The sequence below is a fragment of the Anomaloglossus baeobatrachus genome, chromosome 5 (genome assembly GCF_048569485.1).
Source record: "Anomaloglossus baeobatrachus isolate aAnoBae1 chromosome 5, aAnoBae1.hap1, whole genome shotgun sequence".
NCBI lineage: Eukaryota > Metazoa > Chordata > Amphibia > Anura > Aromobatidae > Anomaloglossus > Anomaloglossus baeobatrachus.
The window spans coordinates 154,516,636-154,534,566 of record NC_134357.1 but is presented as its reverse complement, the minus strand read 5'-3'; the positions used below and the strand labels follow the sequence as shown (position 1 = coordinate 154,534,566).

At 51.0% G+C, this 17,931-nt stretch overlaps 1 pseudogene; it reads right to left on the bottom strand.

Moving 5' to 3' along the window:
• Positions 1 to 307: 307 nt before the first annotated feature.
• Positions 308 to 14,279, bottom strand: LOC142312693 (solute carrier family 35 member E3-like; annotated as a pseudogene).
• Between the last annotated feature and the right edge of the window lie 3,652 nt (positions 14,280 to 17,931).

The following is a 17,931-nucleotide window of genomic DNA, read 5'->3' as shown; positions in this document are numbered from 1 at the left end:
TTTATAAGTAGACAAGAATAACTGTATGCTGCATCAAGGGTATGATTTTGTATTTTGGCTTCAACTCATTATGGGAGCGTTAAAAAGTTGGGGTTAAGATCTATATCCCATGCAGCAATATAAGGAGAGTGCCTGTGAAATTTAGGATTCTAATATGATTATAGAGAAATCATTCTTGTATTATTGTTTTATCCTGTATAAAAGTTTAAATTATGCAATGCGGATTTACTGATACAACTTTAAAGAATGAGGTGATTAAGGAATTTGCTTTATATTTGTATACTGTAAATCAATAAAGAAAGGGGTCCTAAAATAGGATGTATCCTCCCAGAAGAGTAATGCAGAACTTGAAGTTTCCAAACATATTTTCGTTCACAGGTGAAGTATTGACAACGATTCAGTGATAGACAGGTTTACATACTGGCGGATACAGACAGAAGAGGGCCCCTGTGCAAGAACAGTGATTGGGCCCTTTGCAGTCCAAAAGCTCATCATAATGCAAAATTATACCTACTTTGGAGGTAGAAATGGAACCCTTTACCTCTTGGGTCCTAGTGCGGCCACACAGGTTGCATCAATGATATGTCCGCCTCTGGGTTTACAGTAAACGCAATAACTCCAGACAGGATCACTGTCATCATGTCTGTAAGTGACCATGGTCGAAATATCCCTACTTCACCTACAATTGGCTCAAAGAAAGGTGTAATAGAGCACAACATTCCAGAAGATAGTGGTGCTTGGTAATACAGCAGCTGTATATGTACCGCCCCGGTGTTGGTTGGGCTGCTCGGATCCGGAATCGTGGTGGCTCGAGGGGCCCGGACCCGGCTTGCCGAACACTTTGATCCATGAAAGGGGGTATTTACAGGGGATTAGTTCGTGACGCCACCTGCGGGTTGCGGTAATGGGAGTACCGCTGCTGCTGGAAGGTGTTAGGCAGAAAGGTGTCAGTCTTTCCGCAGGTAGCGAAGGCCCCGGACTCAGGGTGTTGGTGCTTTGGGAGGACAGGGTGCAGGGGACCAGGGTACTCACTGTGGGCAGTCGTGGTGCTGGATGAGGTTTAGAAAGGAGACACACACACTGTAGGTAAACCAAAGTCTCTGTGTACAGCTGCCGCTGCTGGGGCCCCGTCCAAGTACCCAGTCCCACCGATGGCACAGTGATTCGGAGCCTGCCTCTGTGCACAATTTATGATCCGTTGGTGGTCCCCTTGGCTTGAAGCTGTTGGGGGCCCTGCTCACTATTTGTAGTGTAGCTGGTAGCTTGAGGGCTGGCACATGGGACTTTAGTGGGTTACTGTGTCTGGATACACCCCTGTCCCCCTTGTTGTGCTGATGCCCTCAACCTCTGAGCTCGTAGGGAAGTCCTTGAAGATCCTCTCCCTTTCAGATGAATTGCCAGGACATTGAATTAGCTCCTGACCTAGGGTCCTGTACCCCGTCGTGCTCGGTACCGGTCAGTTCTTTTGGGCCTTCTAGTGCCGACAGTCCTCCAAGACTACGTCCTTCACACCCTTATCCAATGTCCCTGCCACCGGTCCCCGGCTCCTCTGGAACCAGATCACCGCTTGCGACCCAACCAGTGTCCCCAGCTCCCCAGGAGCTCACTCTCCCAGCTCCTCTCTCTTTGGAGTCTACTTCTGTTCTTTTTCGTCTCCCTCTCACAGTCTGCTCAGTCCCCCAGTGGCTGGCCCATTTCCAGTTAGTCCAACTCCCTTGGTGTGTCTGCAGTCATTGATGTGAGGTGATTGGGTTTTGTGGTGCAGATGGGAGTGACATCGGTTTCTTGAGCACCTGGAACCATGGAGGGTGGGCCCTGCACCCTGTGTAAAGATGCAGTACCCTGTGGTACCCTGATGTATTCAGGGGCACCACATTTAGAGTTCACCTATACAACTGGCACTTGGCGCCAACCCACACTTGTCAAAGAGACGTGACCAGAACACCCAAAGCACCAAGTACAACTCCCAACACATTAAACGTCACATCATAATAAGAGTTCAAGAACACTCCCAATGTAATAGGAATCAAGGTGAGCTTAAGCTGGAAGGAGAAAGTCTTCCCATACCACAGGGTTTGAATGAGGATGATGACGGGCGTAGTCATAACGTATGCCAGCTGGTAGGTACCTATGGTGTTATTCTTGAGCGAGAAGCTGACCTAAACCATATTGAGAATTTATATGCCCTTCTTAAATGGGATATTTCCAGTGAAGGAAATCAGTCACCTATTTGAACAGTGTCTGGGAGGCTGTGGTTGGTGCTGATCAAAAAGTTAATCTTCAACCGATTAAGAAACTGACAGACTCCATGGATGGAACTCTTAGGACTGTTATTGAAAAGAAGGGTGGCTATATATTTTTTTTAATTGTATGTATGTGTTGTACATTTTGAGTTTGGTTATTATTCTCAAAGATGAAAAAAAACAATTGAGATGGGAAAATTTACATTTTCCATTTATTTTCAAAATAGTTCTGCACAGTAATAGTTCCCCAATAATTATGCACACATACAATTAGATCCAGAAATATTTGGACAATGACACAAGATTTGGCATTTTAGCTGTTTACCAAGATATTTTTTGAAATACAGTTGCATAATCAATATGGGCTTAAAATGCAGACTCTCAGCTTTAAAAGGAACCTGTCAGATGTAATATGCACCCAGAACCACGAGCAGTTCTGGGTGCATATTGGTAATCCCTGCATAACCGTCCCTGTATCTAGTATCATGGATAAAGAAATCTTTAGAAAAAGTACTTCTAAAGATCTTTATGATATGCTAATGAGCGCAGGGACTAGTTGCAAGGGCGTTAGTTCCTGCGCTCATTCTGCTTCTTAGTATGTTAGCATGCCCACAGGAGCATGCTAACATACTATTCAGTGCCCATTGTCCAGCATTATCAGCGATTATGCACGTACCTGTGTCCATTGTACCCCTCCAGAACACTTAAGGCCACTTTACACACAACGATATTGCTAGTGATGTGACACGCCCAGATAATTGCTATGATTTGCCGAGTTCGCTCATAGGTCGTTTTGTAGCGGTCACACGAACCCATCTCACAAACGACGCAACATCGTTCAGCGATATATTGTTTGACCAAGGTGGTCGTATGGACACCGTCACATAGCATTCCTCCCAACGATTCCGGCAACGACAGAGGCGTATAATTGTCCATAGAATACACCCTGGCGTGTGATTGACTCGCCCTTTACACACCCCAATTTCCATGCTGTCAGAATCTCCTACGATTTGTGTCCATGTTATCAACCATGCCTGCCAAATCAGAATGCAGTTGGTACCACCAATCAGAGCAGAGGAGGCATGGAGCATTGCTTGTAACGACACGCCCGCGTCGCTGATGACAAACGCACTAACGATGTTGTTCGTCGTTGGCAGGGTGTCAAACGTAGCAATATGTTTGTCACGTTCAAAACGCCGAACAATATTTTGAAACTGAACGACGTGTCAATGATCAACAATTTTCGCTATTTTTTAGATTGTTCGGAGTCGCTTGTAGGTGTCACACGCAACGACGTCACTAACGACAACGGAAGTGCGTTACGAAAACCGTGACCCCGACGACATATCGTCAGATAAATTGTAGCGTGCAACGGGGCCTTTAGGGTCAGTGTGCATGGATCAGAAGTCACCACACCTCCGGTCATGCACCCTAGACCTCTCTGAAGCCGAGACACATACACCCAGCTTCATAGTGTGCATGTTTGGAAGTGAGTAGTATTCTGATCCATGCGCACTGATAATTATATGCCGGAACGTGCATCACCGTTGATGATGCTGGGCAATGAGCATCAAATAACATGTTAGCACGCCCCTGTGGGTGTGGTTAAGAGGGCGGAATGAGTGCAGGAACTAATGCCCTTGCGACTAGTCCCTGCGCTCATTAACATATCACAAAGGATCTTTAGAAATACTTTTCCTAAAGATCTCTTTATCTATACCTTTATCTATTTTTTCCATACAAGAAAAAATTATGAAACAGGGATGGTAACATATGACCCACTGACCAAACAATAACTTCATCATATAGAATATTTTTTTACAAATTACTCGTCTTAAAAATAAATATCTGATTTTCCACCGGGAAAAAAACTAAAAATATCCCAAACAAATTGAGAAAACACTGTTGTATGGTATAGACCAATATGTTGAAAATTTCTAATGTATATTTTCTTCCAAATATGTGTTGTACCTCCCACAATGTCTTATGTTATAAAGCAAAAAAAAACAAATTTAATTGATTGTTCCTTCTGGGTTAGAGAGTGCTAGAAAGCCATGGACCCCATAGGGGGGAGGGGCAACATGACCAGAGGGAAGGGAGGGAGTGAGGGGTTAATAAAGTTATAATGAGGGGCATTATGGGAAGATATAGGGGATTGGTGGAGAAAGGATCCCTGTAGGGGAGGGGGGGGAGTATAAAAGTGATGAGGGAGGGTCTTACCTCCCCTTTTGGACTCTGGACGGCGACAGATTGGAGACCCAGGACCAGGACCAAGGAACCAGCATGGCGGACCTCCAGGAGCTGAATAGGCTGATCAGAGCGGCGATGGCGGTGCACGGGGCCTAGGCAGTGCAGTCCCACATCAGGGCTGCCTGGGTTTCCCCGTCGGCACCTGCCCCTTGCTCCCCCTCTAGCCACGGGCAGCGTTCGAGGCCCCCGCTCAGGTACTCTCCGGGCGCAGGGGGGGCGAGGAGGCCCAGCGAGAGCCCCCCTCGGGACCCTCCACGGCGGGGCGGGCGGCAGCAGCTCCCAGCGTCTTCCCCGGCCGCCGGGAGGAATCTCCGGCAAGGCCGCGGCAGCCGAGATAGGGGCGTGGCCAGCCCGGGGCCTTCTTCCGATGTCAGGCCTCGGGCTGGAGTGCAGAGCCCAGCGGCGTCTCCCGGCCGGGAGTGAGCCCGGCGATGGAATGAGGCCAGCGGCCTACTTCCGGTCCCAGGCCTCGGGCTAGATTTGGCAGGCCAGTGGCAGCCCGGGATCCAGGCCGTGCCCGGCGTGGATCGGAGGCACGGAGAGGGGGCGTGTCCGGCCTGGGACCTGCGCTGAATGCCGGGCCCCCGGCGGTGGGGCACGTCCCGGCGGCTGCTCCTACACAGGTGCAGGCCCAGCGGATGATAGAGGACGGTGGGGGGGGCCGGGCGCAGGCAGCCAGCAGGGGGACCGGTGTGGGGAGGCGCCACCCGGATACCTGCGAGGCTGCGGAGAGAAGGAGGGACGGCGGGAGCCCTGCTGTGACTGCCAGGTCCCTCAGGTCAGCAGCACTGCGTCCGGTGGCCGCGGTCTCCCTCGGGCGGGGGAGGACCCAGTGGGAGGTCCCGGTCGGAGGCCCTGGAGGGCAGGAAACGACGGTGGGGAGCCCCCCAAGCCCGGGGAGAGGCTCCTCCAGGAAGAGGACGCGGTCGGCGGCGGCCCAGGGGACAGGACGGTCTTGTGGGCTGTCGCCGCACAGAAAGCAGAGGACGCCCTCTGCCAGTGCCCACGCGGCGGCCCAGGAGGGCGGCCGTGGTGGGGGGGGACGCATCGCCTGCATCCTCCAGAGCTGGGACAGTGGAGGACGACTACAGCGAGGAAGAGGACAGAGCCCTCAGGTCGGGGGACGAACCAGAGGAGCAGATGGCAGAGGACATCACAGTACCGATTTCCATCTCTGCGTCGCGGTCAGGTGAGCTAGCCGTGGATTCGACATTGCTTGCGGCGCGGGGTGCTGGTGTTGGGGAGGTGGCAGCGGGCACGGCAGCGCCAGAGGGGTCAGCTCTGCTTAGTCAGTTGCTGGGGTTTTTGCAGGGTTTAGCGCGAGCGCCGGCGCCGGCGGCCTGGACGGGGTCAGCGGCGGATGGCGCAGCAGCGGCCAACAGCGAGAAGGCGCCGGTGGGGGCGGGTGCAGTTAGCGGAGTAGTGGAGTCCGTGGGCGACAAAATGGGAGAAAAGGAGAAGGAAAAGGAGGATGAGGTGGTGCGGCTGGATGACAGGGCGAAGAGCGAGGTGTATGTGTGCTTTGAGGGACCACTAGGGGCGCACCTCAAAAAAGAGGTGAGGGAAAAAATTTGGAAAGAGGAGTATGTGGAGATATTTTCCCTACTACCCCTGGAGAAATTTAACCTAGACAAGGTGAAGCCGAGCGATTCCAAGAAGGAAAAGGAGGAGGAAGAAAAACGCCGTTATAGGCTCATTCCTCGTTCCTTTTCCAATTGGTTTCAGGCGTTCGCAGTTTTGGCCAGCGTGATAGGGGAAAAGGAGCCGGAGCATTGCTCGGCTCTGTTTGGCTATATGGATGCAATCGGGGAGGCGTATCGAACGTATGGGGGCTTGGCATGGCTGCGGTATGATGAGCAGTTTAGGCAGCGGAAGGCGTTGCGACCCGGCATGCGGTGGGACCATAAGGACATTTCCTTATGGATGCATTTAATGGTGGCCCCGAGCCAGCCCTTTCGTGGGGGCGGCGGGGGAACGGGAGCCGGGCCCTCGGGTATCCAGAAAAAGGGATTGTGCTGGCAATTTAACGAAGGCCAGTGCAAATTTGGTGCAGCGTGTAGGTTCAAGCATGAGTGCTCCGGCTGCGGGGGGGGACATAGTTTGTCCAAATGTTTTTAGAAAGGGAGAGGCAAGGCCGGGGACGGGTCTGGTAAAAGGGAGGACGCCGGTGAAAATAGAGGCGATGGCGCTGTTTTTAAGTAGGTATCCGGACGGGGCAGCGGCGTCGCTTTTCCGGTTTGGTTTTTTGTACGGTTTTCAGATTCCGTCGGCGGTTGAGGCATTGCCTCCGGTTTGTCGTAACTTACGGTCGGCAAGGGACCACCCTATGGTTGTGGGTGAGAAGTTGGGTAAAGAGGTTGAGCTGGGCAGGATGGGGGACCCATTTGAGAGCCCTCCGTGCAGTAATTTGGTGGTGTCCCCGCTGGGGGTGGTGCCAAAGAAGGAGCCGAATAAATTTCTGCTCATTCATCATCTTTCATTTCCAGAGGGGTCGTCTGTGAATGACGGCATTGCGCTGGAATTGTCGGCAGTGTACTACGTCTCGTTCGACAAAGCGCTGGACTTGGTACGGGCGGCAGGACGCGGTGCATTGATGGCAAAGGCGGATGTAGAATCGGCGTTTCGTTTGTTGCCGATGCATCCGGAGAGTCAGCACCTTCTGGGTTGCTGGTGGAACGGGAAGTTTTATGTTGATCGTTGTTTGCCCATGGGCTGTTCGATTTCTTGTTCATATTTTGAGGCTTTTAGCTCCTTTGTTGAGTGGGTGGTGCGGGACGTGTCCGGCTTGTCATCCATTATTCATTTTTTGGATGATTTTCTGTGTGTTGGTCCGGCGGGTTCCATGGTTTGCGCTGGTTTGTTGTTTGCCTTGCAGAGAGTGGCGGATCGTTTTGGGATCCCTTTGGCGCAGGAAAAAACGGAGGGTCTGGCGCCGGTTATGCGGTTCCTGGGGATTGAAATCGACTCGCTGGCCATGGAATGTAGGTTGCCAGAGGACAAGATTGTGGATTTGCGGAGTGCGGTTGCAGCAATGCTGGCAGCAAAAAAGTGTGGCTTAAGGTGGTACAGTCTTTGCTTGGAAAGCTGAATTTTGCATGCAGGATTATGCTAATGGGGCGTGTTTTTGCCAGGAGGTTGGCGACAGCTACGGCAGGCGTACGGTCCTCGGCGCATTTTGTGCGGGTCACGCGGGAGATCAAGGAAGATTTGTTGGTTTGGGACGTCTTCTTGCGACATTTTAACGGCCGCACTTTGTGGTTGAAGAAGGTGGTGCCCAATGATGCTCAAGAACTGTATACGGATGCGGCCGGGTCGGCGGGTTTCGGCGCCATTTTTCAGGGTCATTGGTGTGTGGGAAGGTGGCCCGAGGATTGGCGACAGGGTGGCCTGGTAAAAAATCTGGCCCTGCTCGAGTTGTTTCCAATCGTGGTGGTGGTGGAGTTGTGGGGGTCGCAATTTTCGGGACGTAAAGTGTGCTTTCATTGCGATAATCAGGCAGTTGTACATGCAATAAACAGCTTGTCAGCGAAATCTGGACTGGTAGTGGCATATCTGCGGCATTTGGTGCTCAAGTGTTTGCTGTGGAATATTCATGTGGTTGCAAAACATGTGCCGGGGGTTGATAACGGGGTGGCTGACGCTTTATCTCGTTTTCAGTTCCACAGGTTTCGGGAGTTACTGCCGGGGGCAGACGAGATCGGAGCGGTGTGCCCAGAGGAATTGTGGAGCCTGGTGAGGCAGTGATTGTGGGTTTGATTGGGAATTCGGTGACCGAGGTGACTTGGTGCCGTTATTCTAAAGTGTGGGTTGAGTGGCAGGCAGTGCTGGGTGAGATGTTTGGTAACGGGTGAGTGGATTATTTATTGGCGCTCTTGGCATTGGTGAGTGAGGATTTTAGGGCTGGGAGGTCAGCGTCGGCTGTGGCGCTTAGGGTGGCGGCCGTGGCCTTTTGGTTAAAGGTTAGGGGTGAGCATGACGTTTCACGGTACTTCCGGGTAAGGCAGGCATTGAAAGGTTTTCGGAAAGGGGTGAAGGCGCGGGACACTAGGCGGCCCATTTCGTTGGACTTATTACGGTGTTTGGTGGATGGTTTGCAGGGAATTTGTGTCTCAGCGTATGAGACGGTGTTGTTTGAAACTGCTTTTGTGTTAGCTTTTTTCGGGGCTTTTCGGATAGGAGAATTGGTGAGCCCGTCAAGGGTTAGTGGGGGTGGTTTGCTATTCGAGGATGTGTCGGTAGTGGGACAGAGAGTGGAGTGTCGGCTTCGGCGGTCCAAGACGGACCAGATGGGTCGAGGCAGGTTAGAGTGTTGTATGCGGTGCAAGGGGATGGCTTGTGTACGGTGCAGGTGGTGAGTAAGTTTTGTGGTCTGCGGGGCGGTCTTCCGGGCCCGCTGCTATGTCACGAGGACGGGGCTTGGTTGTCTCGTTACCAGTTTGTGGCAGTGCTGAGGAGTTGCCTGCACTGGGCGGGTGAGCGCCCAGAGGATTACGGGTCCCATTCGTTCAGGATTGGGGCGGCTACCGAGGCTTCTCGTTGCGGCCTTGGAGATGACATGGTGAGACGGAATGGTCGGTGGGAGTCCTCTCGTTTTCGTGGTTATGTGCGCCCACAGTTATTATCTCGTTGAGGGCTCTGGTTAGAGTTTTGTTTGTTCTGCCATTGGGTTTTGTTGTTCTTTGTTGCAATCTGGAATGCTGGTGTTGTTTGTTAAAATTGTTTCCTTTATTGTAGGAGTGTGTTTGATCTGGATCCTGGGGCACTCGTTCGTTTTCTGGGGGGCCCGTCGGGCCGACGCTCGCCCGAATGGTCGGCAGTTGGGTGTCGACAGATCGCTGGCATCGGTCAAGTGGATTGGAGTGCGTGGCATGGAATGGAGCAGGGTCGTGCCGGAATTTGAATATTATTGCAGGATGGACAGACCTCCGAACGTGTTGGTTTTACACGTGGGGGGGAATGACCCGGGTTCGCGGGCATCCCACCATCTGATTAGGGACATTAAGATCGACCTACTTCGTTTATGGGCAAGGTATCCGGGCTTGATAGTGGTGTGGTCGGATATTGTGGCCAGTTTATGGTGGAGGGGGGCTCGGTCGGTTGAGAAGATTAATCGCGCCCGGGCACAAGTGAACAGGGTGGTTGCGCGTTTCGTGCGGAGAATCGGCGGTGTGGTGGTGAGGCATGTGGACCTGGAATCGCCGAAGTGGCAGTTTCGGAGGAGTGATGGGGTTCATCTTAATGACATTGGTTCTGATTTATGGGCCCTGGGTTTGCGGGAGGTAGGTCTGGTCCAGAAGCGGTTGTAAGGGATTGGTAGCTGGACCGAGAGGCACTGTCTTGGTATGGTGTCTCTGGGTCCCGGGAAATTGCAGGTACGGGGTTCTGCAAAGTTTGGGGGGTATTAATCCGTGGGGTGATTAATACCTCATCTCTGGGTCGGAGTGTTGCGGCCAGGGATATTGGTGTAGGAAAGGGTTTCTGGACCGGGCCTACATAGGGTTTCATGTACCGTTTATTATTATTATGTGTTACCTATTATTGTGTGTTTGGGGTTGCCCGTTGGACGGCGCCCCCTTTGTGTTAGTATGTTAATAATAGGTAATAAAGGCTGCTGTGGCCAATTTGTTTAACCAAGTCGCATGCAGTCGGTGTGTTATTTTTAGGTTAATTTTGGGGGGGTATAGTAACCATCACGACCGGAGAATCCTTCCTCAGTGGTCATGTATTGGTGATCGATTACTGGCAAGATTTTCCATATAAGTAGAAATACTTTGGCACTAAACCTTCTGACAGTTTTGAATGAAACAGCTCATTCTTAGAAGCAGGGTTGGAAACAAAAGAAAATATGTGGCAGTAAATCAGTCAACACCTCATCTTTTAACAATGCCACAAAAAAATGAAATGACCTCATTGTTTTAAAATCTTTCTTTATATGTTTTATTTTTTTCTCATATTTTATACATGAAGGTGATAGTATGGACATAGCACTTGTATTTGAGCAACCATAGCCTTGCTTACCATACCAATATATGGATTGGAGAAAACTGACCTCATGAATATTTAACTGTTTAGATACTGCAATTGCCATTATTATTAGTGGGTAGTTGTTAGTCCTCTATCTGCCTCAGATCCACATTGACAGTTTTATGTATATGTAGGGTGGCACGGCGCAGTAGATGTGGGATTGACTATGGACACCCTACCACACCACATCAAATGACTGGTCCTGGCTGAGTGTGTGGACTTGTGTCCTGTGGGATATGAACCTGCACAGGCTGCATACTGCCGCAGACGTTGGCTGACCAAGACCACATGATGACTCATAAAGGAGACCAGCAGTTCATTTCAAACAATACTTTACTCAACGATTCATTCTCAACAGTACCATTACACTCCAGATAGTGGGCACATATCTTCCAGCATGTGAAAGTTTTGTAAAGCATTATTAGACACAGTTCAAATTCTGTCATCGGATGTGTCTGGACCTTCAGGTGCTGCTGCTGGGACCAGGTGCAGAAGGGCCCGGCGATCGTCCAGACATTAATGGACGTTGTCCCATTAAGGGCTTGATTTAGGTTTTCTTTCTGTTTCATTGCCAAGTTGGAGGAGACTTTCCTCCATCTGGTAATTAAGGGCCTTTATAACGTGGGGCCTCTCACTCCTCCAGTGTGGGTTATACTCTTCACTTGGAGAAGTTGCTGCTCAGGAGTGCATGTAGCTTCAGACTACTGTTGCTATATATAATATAGGAGGAGAAAAGGAGACAAGGCAATAATTGTGTTTAGAAAATACATTTTATTGATTAAAAATGTGACGCCCTGGACTAGCCAGATAGTCACAAACACAACATCACATCACACACACCCCCTCCCCTGGATAGTCAACATCAGTCAAACAAAATCCTTGTTGCCTCCTCCAGGGTCTGATGTCCACACCAGGTGGGGCGGAGCCAGGTGGTTGGCCCCACCCACCGAGGAGTTCACAGGCCTGGAGGCGGGAAAAGTAGTCAGTTTTCAGTTGGAGTTGAGTTTGGAGTGGAGTTGAAAGGGAGAGGAGAAACTGCTAGTGTCTGGGTCGGAGCCCAGGCACTGTCAGCAAGGTCGGCAGATGGTGGTGGCAGTCTAAAGGAGTTGGCGCAGGTCAGTGGAACCGTAGGACCGGGGACGGGCGGTGGCCCGCCAGTACCGAGCCGGAGAGCAGATCTGCACCAAGCACAAAGGCAGGGCCATCAGACCCCGACCAGGCTAGGAGCCGCCGACAACGGCCAAATCAGATAGTGACCGGGACCTCAGGGGTTCCCTCACACCCAAGACCCGACAGAAGGCAACCGTCCACACAGTGAGGATAAAAAGCCACCGCCATAGGCTAGAGATCCAAGGGCCAGCGCCTGCGGGCAAAACGAGCTCCTTCGGTACATACACGCCGGGGAGCGGACTACCGTTGGGAAACCATCGGAGTCAATACATTTTACAGCGGTGCAGGGAAAGACAGCCACCATCAACCTGTCCGGGGAAAAGAAAGACACTGCAGCCGGCTGCGGGACCCATCCATCCAGCCGTTTGGTTTACCAGAGACTCTGTGAATCTGTTCCTGAGTGAGTACAACAGTGCCATCCGGCACCGCGCCACGCTACCTCCGCAACCCTGTACCCCAGCTACCCTGCCTCCCTGTACCACCACTGGGCCCCAGGATCACCAACCTGTTGTGAATGTTAGTTATGTTTTGGCTGCTGGGAGGCTCCCTCTGGTGGCCAGGAATGGTTTGGACTTGGAACAGGTGTGTTGTGCAATGGGCGTTTCCTTTGCTAACTGTCTGCTTATTTAAATCCTGGTCTGATAGCAGGCTATGCCGGATGTCAGTTGTTCTTTGTATCACCAGCCTGCTTCATTCTGCTCTACACCACATCTACCCCAGATAAGTGCTTGCTCTTTATTTATTGTTTGGTTCATTTGCTCTTATCTGGGTTTGTCATTTGCTGTGGTTGTTTTCAGTTTATTTGCATGCAGGGATTTTCCCCCTCAGTTGCTTGGCTGGGGAACTCCCTGCAGTTCTGTTTGGAGTATAGCTCCTCTGGGTCCATGTGTTTGTGGCTTGTTGAATTTGTTATGATTCTTGTTTTCTGTTCATTGGTATGACAAAAGCACCTGGTATAGGACGGAGTTCAGATCGTGCGATCTGAGGGCCTTTTTGTACTATCAGGAATTTGGAATTTTGCAGGGTTTTTTCTCTGGCCACCATCAGTCCCTTTCCTGTCCTTTCCTATTTTAGTCAGTGGGGGCCTCACATTTTGCTAATCCTGTCATCTATCTGTGTATTGTGTTTTTCCTATATCACCGCAGTCTTTGAATGTGAGGGGCTTGCTATTTTTGTCTATTTTCTGAGGCAGAGAGTTATTCATATTTCCTTCCTTTAGGATAGCTAGTTCTCCGGCTGGGTTCGCGGTGCACAGGATGTTAGTTCACCCCTCGGCTACTTTTAGTTGTGATGGTTAGTAAGGGGATAGCGGCCAGATTAGTTGCCAATGCTCTTGTCACCTTTTACCAATGATTTGTGGTGGTCTTCCATGGTTCCGGATCATAACACCAACCCCTACCCACGGAGGGGGAACCAACATCCTAGCTGCTCCCTGCCATCGCTCCCGGGAACCCCATCACCAGCAGCGGTAGTGCCCATTATCACCACGACCCGTGGGTGGTGTCATGAACTATCTCCCCAAACAAACCACCCCCCTTTTCACTCGTGGGCGAGGAGCGCTGCTCGAGTCCCCGGGTCCGGCCCACCGCTCGAGCCACCGAGCAGCAGCAGCCCTGGACCCGAGCATAGCGAGCGCGGCCCCTCCGCCTGCGACAAAAACACATGATAAAAAGATGTCATAAAATATATGTTATTCAGAATAGGTCTGACAATTATGTGGAGAACAAGAGTGGTTTATATTGGAGCAAAAACTTGCCGCACAGAACCAACCAGGTATTGTATATAATGGTTGAAATTTAATACGCCACCATGTCAAAAGACAAAAATATGTTATCACAAAGTGGCAATCCAGAGGGCACACGTGTAAATATATAATAGATGTAATTATATGCCTGAGGTCAGGATTGAAGAATGAAGTGTCCCCATTGGAACCCACTGTGAAATAGAACAAAGTGGAAAGAGTTAACTCGGCCGCTGCACAGGTCAGCAAACTATAGGGTGTTTTAAATCAAAGCATAAATATGCATATTAGATGCCCAAGTTTGGAGAGGCTGTGCAGACAGAGAGAATTTCCATGTGAAGGGGCAGGATTAAATTACAGTACCTGGTGGAATGTGAAAAGGCTGGTTCTGGTGGCAAGAGTAACCTCCTGACAGCTGTTTCGCAGCACGCTGTTGCTGTATATTCTGAAGATTCCCTCTCAGGTTAACTTGTTGTTTTTCCTTTTTTCCCATTTTGCTGTTTATTTTTGTGTTTGTTTTTGCCTCCGTGGATTGGTGGCTGGTGGGATTGAGTCCTAGGGTCTGGCTAGGAGACAGGGGCATGTTTGGCGGGCCACACCTCCTAACCCTTATAGGTACCTGTGGTTTGAGGGCTAGCGGAGGGCCGCCCCAGTGTTAGGGTCAGCACAGGAACCCCTGGATACCCCCCTTCTTTGTGTTTCAGCCTCCTTTATTCCCAGGAGTCCACATGCAGTGTGTCTCTCACCACACCCAGCGTGACAAATTCCTACTGAGTTGCTACATATCTTACTGTTCTTGTGAGTCCCAGTGCAACCCAGTTCAGTGCTACAGTACAGTTTGTGAAGGCCATCTTTCAATTGCACAATTCCATGTCCAGTCTCTTTAAGTCCCATCATGAGCGGTGTAAAGTTTAGCACTCAGAGGTCTATAGGGAAACCACTCAGGTTGTCAACTTTTCTCAAACACCAGTTAAGATTAACTGTATACCTTGACAGTAAAGGGCCTGGTCACTAGACTTCTGTCCTCCGGCTCCTATTGTTTGGGGCCACTCCATTTGAGGATCACTTTCATATTTCAACGGTGTTCACACTCCATGTCTCTGCCAACACTCGAGGTTCACGTGATCTTGCATTCTGTCTCTTTTCTTTCTAATTTGTTGCCACAAACCACCCACTGACCGACTGACTTCTCCTGAATGAATCGTCAGCTTACCTTTCGTTTGAACCCCCCGATGGTGGCCTAGTCCCAACACTTAACTATTGCTAACCATAGAGACAATACAATTCCCATTACAAGACAATAATATGATTTGTGCCTTCAGGGGTAGGAACGCGATGGCCATAGTCTATCACTTGTACAAAGGCAACCTAAGGAAGATTCTCAAACTGTCCTGTGATAATTCACATGCATTTTATATGCACTTGTATATGAAGCCCAGATAACACAGGTGAACAATAGAGATGAGCGATGTTCGAGGTTCGCCAATTTCATGTTCGAGTGATTCTTGGGGGTGTTCGAGACGTTCGACGAACTCAAGCTTTTTGCTAAAAGCTCGAAGTTCGAGTTGCGTTCGAGAACGGTTCGATCAACAAGAAGCCTAGCTAGTTACTAGCTGGCTTTTCACTGTAATAGTGAGTGTCACTGTGAATCACACTATTATCAAAATTCAGCGTATAGTGTGCAGGGCGGACGGAGTTTAGATCTGAGCTGCTGCTGAGTGGTGAAAGAATGCTGATCGCCATTTTTTTTTTCCCATAACCGCGCGTACAGTGGGACGGGCCAAGCTGTCAGCAAGTCACAGAGACACACACTGCAAAGTGGATTTCTTCGGCGCTCCATTGGGAGACCCAGACGATTGGGTGTATAGCTACTGCCTCCGGAGGCCACACAAAGCATTACACTAAAAAGTGTAAGGCCCCTCCCCTTCTGGCTATACACCCCCAGTGGGATCACTGGCTCACCAGTTTTCTGCTTTGTGAGAAGGAGGTCAGACATCCACGCATAGCTCCACTGTTTAGTCAGCAGTAGCTGCTGACTATATCGGATGGAAGAAAAGAGGGCCCATACTAGGGCCCCCAGCATGCTCCCTTCTCACCCCACTTGTGGTTTGTAAGGTTGAGGTACCTATTGCTGGTACGGCGGCTGGAGCCCACATGCTGTTGTCCTTCCACATCCCCCTGAGGGGCTCTGAGGAAGTGGGATCTTACCGGCCCCAAAGCCCTGAGGCCGGGCTCCATCCACAGACCCATTGAACCTGCTGGATACGGAGCTGGGTACCGTTCAGGGACATGGCCCTGCACCATTCAGGTACTCTGTGTCCCCGTACACACAGGCACAGCACACGCCAGACTTGCTGGGTGTGCTAGTGCGCCGGGGACAGTAAAGGGTTACAGTCACTGCAGCCTAGCTGAGTGACTTTATGTATGGGGAACTACCGCGCCGGACGCTCCGGGAGCGGCGGCGCGGCTGGGACTTGTAGTGCGCCGGGGACTTAGCGCCGACCGCGCTTTTACGGCGGCGGCGCTTATAAATCCAGTCCCCGGCTTTTGCGGCCTAGCTCCGCTTCGTTCCCGCCCCCACCCTGTCAATCAGGGTAGGGGAGAGACGCTGTACAATCAGCAGCGCCGAGGGCTGGAGCCTTATTTACATGCTCCAGCCCTCTCACTGGACACTGTGGGACGCCGGTTTCCCGCTCTGACTTGGGGGCACGCCCACGGCCCGCCCCTACTCACACGAGCTGGAGAAGGACGCCGGCAGCCATTCCTGCAGTCCGAGCTGAGAGATCGGACTCTGGGCAACCAGGCACAGGACTAGGGCGACCACACACCCGCTTATAGGCGGGCGGTAAGCGGCACCTGAAGTGCTGACCCCACTAAATACCGCAGTTGTCCATTTGTATTTTTATGCTTACACTGCATAGGTCGCTATTTTTGGCTATATGCCCTCTTAGATGGCGACACATCAGCAGCAGGAAAGCAGGGGTGCTAAGGCACAGGCTTTCTATGCTGCTTCTATTGCATGTACTGAAGTGTTCATGTGTATTTATGCTTGTATGCTATACACTGCACTGTACGGTCGCTAGTCTGGGCTATTTTCGCCTAGAATGACTAGACTACAGCAGCAGTAAAGCAGGGGTGCTGAGGCACAGGTTTTTTCTATGCTGCTTGTATTGCAGGGGTTGCAGTGTTCATTTGTACTTATGCTTGTATGCTATACATTGCACTGTATGGTCGATATTCTGGGCTATATTCCCCTAGATGGCTAGTCTACAGCAGCAGAAACGCAGGGGTGCCAAGGCACAGGCTTTCTATGCTGCTTGTATTGCATGTGCTGCAGTGTTCATTGTACTTTATGCTTGTATGCTATACATTGCATTGTACGGTCGCCATTCTTGGCTCTATGTCCTAGATGGCTAGTCGGCAGCAGCATATAAGCAACACAGGCTTTCGATGCTGTTTTTACTGCATGTGATACTGTTCCACGGCACTGAACCCCATTGTGTGCAATGCTCCCCTGGAGCACTTAGTCAGCCGGGGTCTCTACTAGACGTGGCCAAAGGAACCACCTGTCAACCCTGTCCAAGGACAGGGATGGAGTTGCAATGGGATAGAGACTTGCAGTCCGGACAGGCCATGGGCAATCTGGATCATTGCTCCCTGGCCACCCTCATTGGGAATAAAATCGGTGCTCCGGGGGGGGGGGGTCCCAGGAGGCTCTCTGTATGATGAGGCACACGTAGCTCATCAGGACTTTGATCCTGACAACGCTCTCAATCCGGATACACCGGATGGTGACGCCATAAGGAATGATCCTATAGCGTCCATCAATGGAATGTTGGATCTTTCTCCCTCAGCTCCCCCAGCGGAGGAGTCAGCTTCACAGCAGGAGAAGTCCCATTTCAGTAGCTCAAACGTATTTTGAGTATTTTTCTGGCCACGCTGACTTCAGAGAAGCAGTCCAGGAACACCACGCCTACCAGAGAAGCGTTTTCTCCAAACGTATTAAGGATACACGTTATCCTTTTCCCCCTGACGTGGTCAAGCGCGGGACCCAGGGTCCAAAGGTGGATTCTCCAATCTCCAGGCTTGCGGCTAGAGCTATAGTTGCAGTGGAGATGGGACTTCACTTAAAGATGCCAGACAGATGGACTCTGGTTGAAATCTGTCTATGAGGCTATCGGCGTGTCGGTTGCTCCGGCATTTACAGCCGTATGGGCACCCTAAGCTTTTCAGCTGTTCTTGCACAGCTGGTCTTGAGCATATGTACATTTGTGCCGCAGGGGCGTCCGTAACCTCGCAATGTCTGCATTGCGACTTACCCTATTAATGCTGTCCTGGAAGGACAGTCGAGGTTTCGGTCCTTCCCAAGCTCGGGCAGGTCCCAATTGTCCTCGTCCAAAAGAGCTGAAAAGCCTCAGAGGGGCTCAGTTTCCGGGGGCTCAATCACGCCCAAGGAAGGCAGCCGGAGGAACCGCTACCAAGGCGGTCTCCTCATGACTCTCA